General features: G+C 40.5%; 1 protein-coding gene across 1 annotated transcript in view; it reads right to left on the reverse strand.

Annotated features, from left to right (window-relative positions):
• The window catches only part of LOC310987917 (uncharacterized protein), a gene marked incomplete at both ends in the record, with an annotated part of 150,503 nt that overhangs the window by 39,683 nt on the left and 100,508 nt on the right, over window positions 1-10,312 (reverse strand). The window lies entirely within an intron of this gene.

Genomic DNA, 10,312 nt, shown 5'->3' on the forward strand with positions numbered 1-10,312 from the left:
ACACCTGACCAACTCCATCCACCGGTTCTGACCTTCAACCTCATGTTTGTTACTCTGAAATGGGAAAACATCTTGATTCCTCATCAAGTTGTACCTGATCAGTCTGAAATTACTTATGACCAAATGTGTTCTCAGACTTGGAGCTCACCACCGACTTCTTCTTTATGTTGTATTTTATTTGTAAAACTGTAGTTTTGTTGACATCAAATGGTCCTGACCACATATTATTATTATCGCTGTTGTACCAAGGCCTTCAGCTTCCTCTGTAGGTGCTGTAGGAGAACCGGCTCATCAGCAGAAGGAGGTGGAACTTCTGCTGCAGGCAGGGCCGGCCCTAGCATTTTGGTGGCCCTAAACAAGATTTTTGTTTGTGGCCCACTCTAAGCGCAAACACCAAATCACATACACTGCTTAAAACTGAATACAGACATATTTGATAGACAGATGTAACAATACTCAAGTGTTTTATGTCTAATCTTCCGCTCTAAGTACACTGAGGCCAATTTGTCCTAGAACACTGTATAAAGAAATAAAAAAAATTCAAATCCCTTGTGAAAACACTCCTTCAGTCATGAGAACAAACTGTTTTGGTGCTTGAAATAGGATATGAATACAGTAATAGATACGTGTAGAAAACAAGTCTAAAATTACATTTTGTAAAATCACTTTTTGAGCATAAATGTTGTCATTCTGGCATTCTATGTTCACCAAATGTCTCAAATGTGAGATGAAAGAGGCTGAATATTGACTTCAAAGCTTCATCAGATTTTTTTAAATGAGAAATTAGCTTTTTTTCCCCCTTCAAACAAAAATATTTACTAAATAAACGGAAAACACACAATTTACATTGTTCATATAATGTGTGTTGTCACTGTGTCTGTGCTGTGTGAAAGGTAAAAAAAAAAAAAGTGTAAGAGCTCCACAGGTCTGTATACAGAGCTGGAGCTGAGTTTAAGTCTGAACTTTCTCATATATATATATTTTTTTAAATAATCATGCTCATCAGATGAGTCAAAACTTTCAGCATCTGAAGCACCGTCATCACCGCTTCTCTCTCTCTCCTAACGATTCTGTGGGTTTGAAGCTTTGAAGTTTGAACCGTTGTTTTAATTGACAGGTTCGGTCTCCTCTGCCGTCTCTCTCCATGCCAGCCGCTGTAGGTGAACCATGGAGCTAAAAATGTGATAGGAAGGACCTTAGTGATCCCAGAGCGCCAATTGGTTGGCCGAAGTTGACTGACAGGCGATTCAACCAATCACGTATGCTCAAGTTGACGGACAACGGATTCAACCAATTACGCACAGTGAGAGGGGACGATGCGTGCACCATGCTCTGTTATTGGCTCTCAAACCCTGGCTGTGAATAACGTAGGTTGTCGAGGGCGGGTGTTATTTGAAAGAGGAGAGCCGTCCCTCGGTCACGGGAGCAGTTAAACGGCGTAAAATGACCGAAATATAAACAAACCGCGCCGGTAAGCGCGCCGACCTCAGTGTTAAAATGACTTGAATTGAACCCCAGTACCTTCTGATCATGTGGCCCCACCTGACGGCTGAGGCCCTAAACAACCGCATAGAGTGTTTATGCCAGGGGCCGGCCCTGGCTGCAGGTCACTGATGGTGAACACAATCTGAACAAAAAACGAAACACAATTCACACACAAAGTTAAAATAATTCATTCATAAAATCATTTTTTGACAGATTTGGCGACACATTGTGGCGATCAACAGCCACATCTGCTTTTTCATGTATGAATTGTCAGTGGTGGAAGAAGAAGAACTCTTTGATTGTCACCATGTGGCAAAACCAGAACATCAGTTTCATTATTTAAAATGAACATAATGAACATGTAAGTGACACCTGAGTAAAAAAAAACAAAAAAACACAGAGCCTCACCTCGACGTAGGGGTAGAAGGAGGTCTGACCCAGACTCTCCCAGTACGAACCGGTCTCAAAGCGCAGCTTGTACATCCCGGGGGTGAAAGCTTCTCTGCTGATGAGTCCTGGGCAGCGGCCATCTTCATTTGTTGTCCTAAACGTCAACAAGCTTCAGATGTTCGGAGAAAAAAACTCACCCTATAGCTTTCAGTCTTGGTTATCTCCAACCAAGAACATTATGGTACAAGGTCAATAAAAAAAAGTGTGACATCTCCTGCAGGTTCAGATCATAAAACACAATGATAAGGTGAATTTGATTTGATAAGGTGAACTGGATTTATCGCAGCTCAAACACTGCAAATGTGGATAAGTGTGTACTGTATATATATATGTTTTAAATGGATAAGAATTATATATATTTTTTTAAAGTTGCATGACGACATGTTTTAGACGTAGGAATCTACTAGGATGATGAGCTGGTGACTGGTCAGCATTTTATTTATTTAACTCTCTTCTCTTCTTTTGTTTTGATACATTATCTAATTTGTAAAAACAGATGTAGATACAATAAGTTTACTTTCACTTTCTGCCCCCTTTCATTCAGGTGTTGCATTATCCTTTGTATTTAGTGCCCTGGTAAAAATGTTAATATCTTATTTATTTAAATATGTGTCCAGTTAACAAATATGCAGTAATATTTTGAAATATTATTGGTTAAGTTACTGCCATTGTGATCATTAATCATTTTATCATTATCATTAATACATTATTTGGCATAATGCTGAAATTTCCTATGCTCTTGGTGGTTTTTGAACGTCTCATGTCGTTTCCTGTGTTTATTTGGGTAACCAGGTGTCAATCTCTTATTAGCCAATCCATGCCAGTCAGATGAGCATCAACTACCTACCGGATTCAGAGAAGAGGGTGGGACTAAAAGAAAGAACGAGACGAGGCCAAAGACGGTTTAAATAGAGTATCTTTGACGAGGCTCAGGCTAATGTCCGGAGAAAAGGAGGAAAAGAAAAACGGCAACGTAAAGAGCTAGTTAGCTAGTAGGCTAAGCGTTTAAAAGTGTTTAAAGTTATTATTTCTACAGAAACTAAAGGCCAGAGGGTTTATTTGTGTGTATCGGGTACAACATGTAAGAGTGAGCTGTGTTTGGAGCTGTTACAGCCAGAAATTATACTAAAGTTTGGCGACGCCATTTTCTGTTGTGTATCAGTGCTAGTTAGCCTCGTCCCTGCTAGCTGGGAGAAGAAGGAGACTGTTTGTGTGTGGGAAAATATTTTGCATCTGGATTTCTGAGTATGGACATTATGTGAAGTAGTGACAATACGAACGTTTATGGGAATGAATAGTAGAGTTTATTAGTGTTGTGAATTTCTGCATAGTGTGCCTACACACCTGCCTGCCAGCCTGCTGCCACCATGCTGCCGCTGTAGAGGGAGCTCAGGACTTCACGCTGCCGCCAGGAAACCTGCTGTTGTACATGGACGTGTCTCCAGGACTGGGTTCTCCATCTCATCTCACACTTCTCCTCTGAACAGAGGGTTTGAGGAACCTGCTGCTAACCGTTTCTGAATGACCAAGGATCCGTGAGTACTGAGAATTAATATTATTATTTTATTGTTTTTTTTTACTCAAAGGGTCACCGGGACAATTAAAGGGTAAATGTCCAATATTTTTGTGTGTGTTAATAAACATTTCATATGTTGCAATGTGTATTGGGAGTTGAAATGTTTATTTATATTGGACAGATGTGGTTATGGTAGGGCTATGATGTGTAAATGTATGCATGGGAGTTTGTAAGGCTCATGTTAACAATATAGCTATAAAATCAGCTAACCAGGCCTCTCTGCTCCCTAGGCAGAGTCATATTCTCCAGGTAAAGTAGGCACATACCAAATCTCATATTTTTGTAGACTCCCTCCAATTCCCCTCCCATGCTTAAGGTGTTAACAAGTGTAAAGGGGAATTTCATGACATTTTGGTATCAAATTAGTTGAGTGGGAGGGCTACATGTTTTCTTTTTTTCAATGAATGAAACAAATGAACTAAACAGAATAATAAAAACAGAAAATATACTGTCTACACTTGTGATAAAATTATGTTTTCTTAATATCACAAGTGTAAACAGACCGTTGGTCTTCTACGCACCTGTCCATTTTTAAAGGTGTACTTACTTACTTAATCCTCTTCGTCCGAGGTGGGACATAAGGCTGCGACGATCTGACTCCAGCGGGACATGTCGTGCGCTACATGTTGCGCCTCGCCCCATGTAAGGTTCATCACCTTTAGTTCAGCTGTCACGGTTCGTCGCCAGGTTGTTTTAGGTCGTCCTTGACTCCTTTTTCCAACTGGGGTCCATCTCAATGTGACTTTTGGGATACGGTCTTCATTTATTCTGAGCACATGGCCCAGCCAACGTAGTCGGCAGCGTTTAATTTCCATCACAGCACTGGTGCACTTGGTCATCCTGCGCAGTTCTCTTATTGAGATCTCCTCAGGCCAGAAGATATGACAGATTTTGTGGAGGCATCCATCATTCCGAACCGTACAGCACTGATTTTACGTTGCTGTTATACCATCGGACCTTTGTTCTGAGGCTATACTGCTTTAAATTTCCAGATCGGATGGAGCCTTATAAAAGCACTGTGGGCCTTCCTTAGCCTTGCTCTGATGTCCTTTTGTGTTGAGTTGTCTTTACTGACGACGCTTCCCAGGTAGGTGAACTCCTCGGCCATAGTCAAAGGTTTCTTCATCTACCGTGATTGGCGCCTCCGAGGGGGCATTAATGCATGTCACTTGTGTTTAAGAGGCGTTGATGGTCAAACCTGTTTGTTTCGCATACTGGTTGAGTCTGTCAGTTTTCTCTTGCAGGTGGGTGGATATAGTGGAGAGTAAAGGTGTGCATACGTTTTTCTGGCTTGAGCTTAATAGGTTAGGTTAGGTTAGGTTAGGTTAGGTTAGGTTAGGTTAGGTTAGGTTAGGTTAGGTTAGTTTATTGTTCTCCACCAGGGAGAAATTTGTCGCGGAGACAGGGAACATGTTGCATACATAAAAAACACATACAGTGCAAAAAGAACATCAAGTTAAAGGACTGGTGGAGTAAACAGACCACACTGGACAATCCTGCACATGCAGCAAGCTTATGTGAACGTCATTCACATGCATCCACACCGCTACACTAACTGTAATCATAAATATACATTCATATCAGCATCACATAACCTCAAACATACATTAATCCATTCACTCACATATGTCCATAGTTTGAGTCATCATAATACATTCATTTCCATATACACATGCCTATGTTCGTATACATATACAGAAACATCACAATCATTTCCTGCTGTTGAGAAGCTTGGTTGATACAGGCACAAAGGAATGTTTGTATCGATTGTGCCTGCACAAAGGAAGCCTATATCTCTTTCCAGAGTTCAGGAGAGTATATTAATATTAAAGTATAATAATAATAATAATAATAATAATAGTATAATAAAACCTAAATGATAAGTGAGTGTTTGTACAGTGAGGCAGTAATGTAAAAGAGATTTCAGCAGGTTTTGCAGTGCAGTGATTGTCAACTGTCCGTAGCAGAGCAGGAGAGAACAGGTAAGTCTTACCTGTCTGTGTGATGCTCTCTGATACAGACAACTCTCCTCAGTGTCAGTGGACATCAAATATGAATGTACAAAATAGAAACTGAAACTAAAATACAGTATGTAGCCTTTATCTAAAAAACAAAAAACAAAAACATAATGTCAAGATTTTAATTTCCTGTAGTGACAATGATGGTTTGGGAAATAATGAAACAAGTGTCCTAACAATATTTAATATGTTTAACAACATAATAACACTGAAAATACAACATTAGTAAGATGGAAATAAAGAACTCCAGAGAAACAAATAGCAAGTAGGATGCATAGTCTGTAGCTTGCATACTTCAGATGTTCAGTTGTTATCAAATCAGGACCACATGATTTGTTTACCGACGGTTTCTCAATAGCAGTGTACACTTCATCTGGTTTAATCACCATACCATGATTGTCAACAACATTACCAACATTAAACTCAACACTCTCAATACAGTTAAAAAGCTTACTATAATGTTTTCCCAATAGCTCAGCAACGTTTTACCAGAGACACCATCAATATTGGAAAATAGGGGTATTTTACCATTGTTAATGACTTTAACCTCCTTCCAGAAAGCATTGATATCATTCTGTTGAAGTTTACTTGCCATGGAGTTAGCTCTCATCATCTGTTCATAGTTTTTAATGTAACATATTGCATTTAAATTTAGCATTTGTTTTTTTCCAGGCCCATGTCTGACTTTTCCAGCCAATAGCCAACTGTGGAAAGCTTCTTTAGCCTCAGCATATAACTCAGACACATGATAAATCCATCCTGGCATGGTTTTATGTTTTCCTTTTTCTTGAACAAATGATTTACTGACATTAATTAAACTGGTCACCATTCTCCCATACATTTCAAGTATATTACTGTGGTGCTCCAGGTTCTTGCAATTTATATCATCACATATTATGGCTTCACAGGGAATGTTAGAGCCATTTTGTATATTACACATAAGGTGATAAATAATTTAGATTTGTTGGATTTGTCCTGATTTCGTATATTTGAGGTTATAGGAGTGCATATTATACCCCTTTCCGACTGGCCAAAAAACCCGTTTAAACCCGCTAACAATCGGCTTTTGGTGGCAGTGGGAAAGGCGCACCGAGCCGTGTCGACCCGCGTCGACGCGGGTCAAACATCTCGGCAAGCGACGCGGGTTAAAATCGCCTTTAATCGGCTCGGCTCCGAACGGCTTGCAGTGGGAACGCCAGACCCGCGTCAACCCGCTAATTTACGTGATGACACTGAACGTTACGTGACGCTACGTCATCGCGCCGGTCGCGTCTCATATCACGTACCAAAACAAAGCTCCGCTCCGCTCTGCTCTCATACGAGACTGGGATCAAAACATCAGAGAACACTGACCAAAAACGATAGAAAAAAAGAAAAGAAAAGAAGCGACAGTCTGTTTAACTGACGTGTTGTACCGCGGACGGCCGTCTGGCCATGTGCATTTGTTTACAATGAAGCCAGCGGATAATCAATAAATGGAGCGGTGGATAACGTTATAAAACATATACAATGTCACAAAGTCACTACGGTGAGAATTAGATTTAAAAAAAAACAACCTCACAGCTGGCTAGTGCGCTCAGTAGAAAACGCTGTAGTAGCCTACATACTCCAGGCCTGTGTGGAGCGTGTGTGGCGCTGTAGCGCTGCCACACAGAAACACTAACAACAGAGAAGAAGACAGAAAGCTTCCCCGCAGTATTCAAACTCCTTCAAGTGGATTAAATGTTGACTGGGAGTCGTGTCAGTGCAAATATGACAGTCGATAATGATTTAACGGGCGAGATTCAGCTGCAGTGTCCGAGGGACCGACAGTAGTCAGCTGTTGTTAAGTTACGTTTAGCTACACAGTGGTGTGTCTCGGTACAGGTAGAGCGGTGGGAGTAGGACATCATCGTTTCACACACTCGCCGCGCACAACTCTTCTAACGGTAACGCTATAAGCCTTCTTTTAATATTTTGCCCGCCGTGGCATTGTTTATAACACTTAAAGCTGAGTGGGTCTTGTCCTGTCTGAATTTGTGCTGCATCTGGCTGTGTGGTCTATAGCTTCAGTTGTTTCAGTGATGCGCAATGGCTGCGTGCGTGCGTAAAAGAGAGATGAGAGGCAGAGAGAGAGAGAGAGAGAGAGAGAGAGAGAGAGAGAGAGAGAGAGAGAGAGAGAGCGAGCTAACGCCAGTGCACTATGTGGTGCCTATGTGAAAACGTGCTCCTTTGGATGTTTTGGTATAACACATGGGTTAGCATGTTGATTGTTGACAGAAAACTGATGTCAGCATCACGTATTTACGTTGTATTTAGATGTTGAGTGGCAGAAAGTGACCCCCGCATTCACTGACTGACCCACGGTTAGATGTGCTCTGACGCCGACTCTGTAATTTGTTTGGACTTGATATGAATTAAAATTGAATGCTATTGAATACGGCATTATTATCATTTTTAAAAAATTAAAGTGACCGGTAAAAATAGATTATGACGGAATTTTTATGACCCCGTCAGTCAAAATGACCGGCGACGAAAAAGTCTAGCGCAACCTCTGGTGTGCGATCATAAAAATCATCATATTATCACATATGAAAAAAAAACAGTTGTGTGTGAACATAGTAAGTGCACTGTTGCAGCCAAAAAAAAATCATATCGGCAGCTGTATGCCCCCCCCCCCCCCCCCCCCCAAGAAAAGAGAAAAACAACTGAAATGAATTAAGTGTCTATAATCTTTTTTTAAGAGACTGCAATGATTTGTCAATTATTATTATTAATATATATGATTATTAAAAACATCATAAAAGATAAGAAAATAATTCTTATTCAAATCATATAATATCATACAACTGCAGAACAGAAGAAAACTCTATTTTTGCAGAAGTCTCAGCACTTAAAAGTGCCTAAGTATACTCCTGACTGTTCGTAGATTTTGTTCTTAATTAAGAACAAATTCTGGATAAGAAAACATTCATGAATGCCACAATCTTCGTATAAACTTCGTAAGTAGGACTTAAGAACAAATTTGTTCTTAAGAATGGTTCGTGAATGAGGCCCATTATTACTAAGACTTATGTCGGTTTGACAGTTGTATTTCCAAAGATCATATTCTGAGAGCTTTGCCCGTCTACTTTTCCACAGTCCTGCTTATCATAGCTGGTCAGCTCTGGTAAACTCTCCAGATCTAGTGTTATGGAGACTGGAATATGGTCTGCTACAGCTAGTCTATAAAGAATCTCAGCTTCCACTAAGCAGTTTTGCACGTCAGCTGTGCATATGATCCAGCCATGATGTTGTATGCCATGCTTCACTAGTATAGCTATCAGTTGGTAGTAATATTTTACTAGAGAACACTAATTTACAGTCATGACAGAACTCAATCAAATGCTGCCCAAACAGGGACTTATCATCTGACATATCAGCATTCATATCACCCATGACAAATACACATGTACACAAGACAATAGTCCTGTGGCGTTACAGCATCTAAATGTCAAAACTTTGAAAATAAATCAACAGATCAACTATGTGCTACGGCTTTGCAACTTTCACTTTAAAATTGCCTAATTTTGTCCATAAAAAAATTGCCCGGCCCCGACCATTGCTGCAAAGCAGCTATAATTTAAACTGTAAATGAAATAATCAACACTTCCATCTTTAAAGGAAGAGGAAGAAGTTTACAAGAATCATTAAAAAAATATTAAAACATCCACTGATTTAATCTATGAACTCAGAGAGAGACATAAAGAGACTGAACTGTCTGTTCAACAGTGAGAAGGTTTCTGTGACAGGAGACTCCAGGGTTCGATATTAACGGTTGTCCGATTGGCAAGTAAAAATTACCGGCGGGCCAGTAGAACCTGTACAGACTTGCCCGGTCGGGCAAGCACCGACTCAGATTTTCTTATTTTTTATTTTCGGGTTTTTTATGCATTTATTTTGAAAGGACAGTTGGAGAGAGACAGGGGAAGGGGAGAGAGAGAGAGTGAGAGGGGGGATTGACGCGGAGCAAAGGGACTGTCAGGTGGGATCGAACTGGGTCACTGCAGCTGGTGGTGCAGCTTGTCGTATTTAATCAGCGATTTCACCGAGCATTTCAGTGACGGTGAGCGGCCGGACGCTGCTTCATTAACGACGCCACTGTTTCAGACTCGGGGCCGGGGCAGATGCACGCAGTAATAGTCCCCTGTTACCATTACCATACCGACGACCTAACGTGTCCAGGTTCTAATCCTGTTGTCAATAAACACACGTGGAGACGGTCCTTCAACTGAACTACACAGCTGTTAGATGATTGGCTGTTTCCCTGTCACAGTTGTTGTCCCACATCCTTGAGTTTTACAGGGGCATCTCAATAAACTAGAACAACATGGAAAAGTCTAGGCTATTTCCAGTAGTTCAAGTCAAATAGCCCCAACCAAGTACTGAGAGCATATAGATCAGTGTTTTTAAACCTTGGGGTCAGGACCCCACGTGGGTCGCCTGGAATTCAAATGGGGTCGCCTGAAATGTCTAGTAGGCTAATTGATAAAATAAATTACTGATGAAAATATTTTTAAACTAATTGTTATTCTTTTTTAAATTATGATTAAAAACACCACAAACAATCTTTAACAACTGTATTCTATACTTTTACTTTCTCAAATATAAATCGAGTTCAAGTAAAATGCAGCATAGCCTATGAAAATATCTGAGCTGGTGCATCTTGATTGACTGCATGTGATTGCTGGGTCGCCTGATATTTGTGATGTCAAAATGGGGTCAGGGGCCAAAAAAGGTTGGGAACCACTGATATAGATGGACA

The sequence above is a fragment of the Trachurus trachurus genome, assembly GCF_905171665.1.
Source record: "Trachurus trachurus genome assembly, chromosome: 6".
NCBI classification, from domain to species: domain Eukaryota; kingdom Metazoa; phylum Chordata; class Actinopteri; order Carangiformes; family Carangidae; genus Trachurus; species Trachurus trachurus.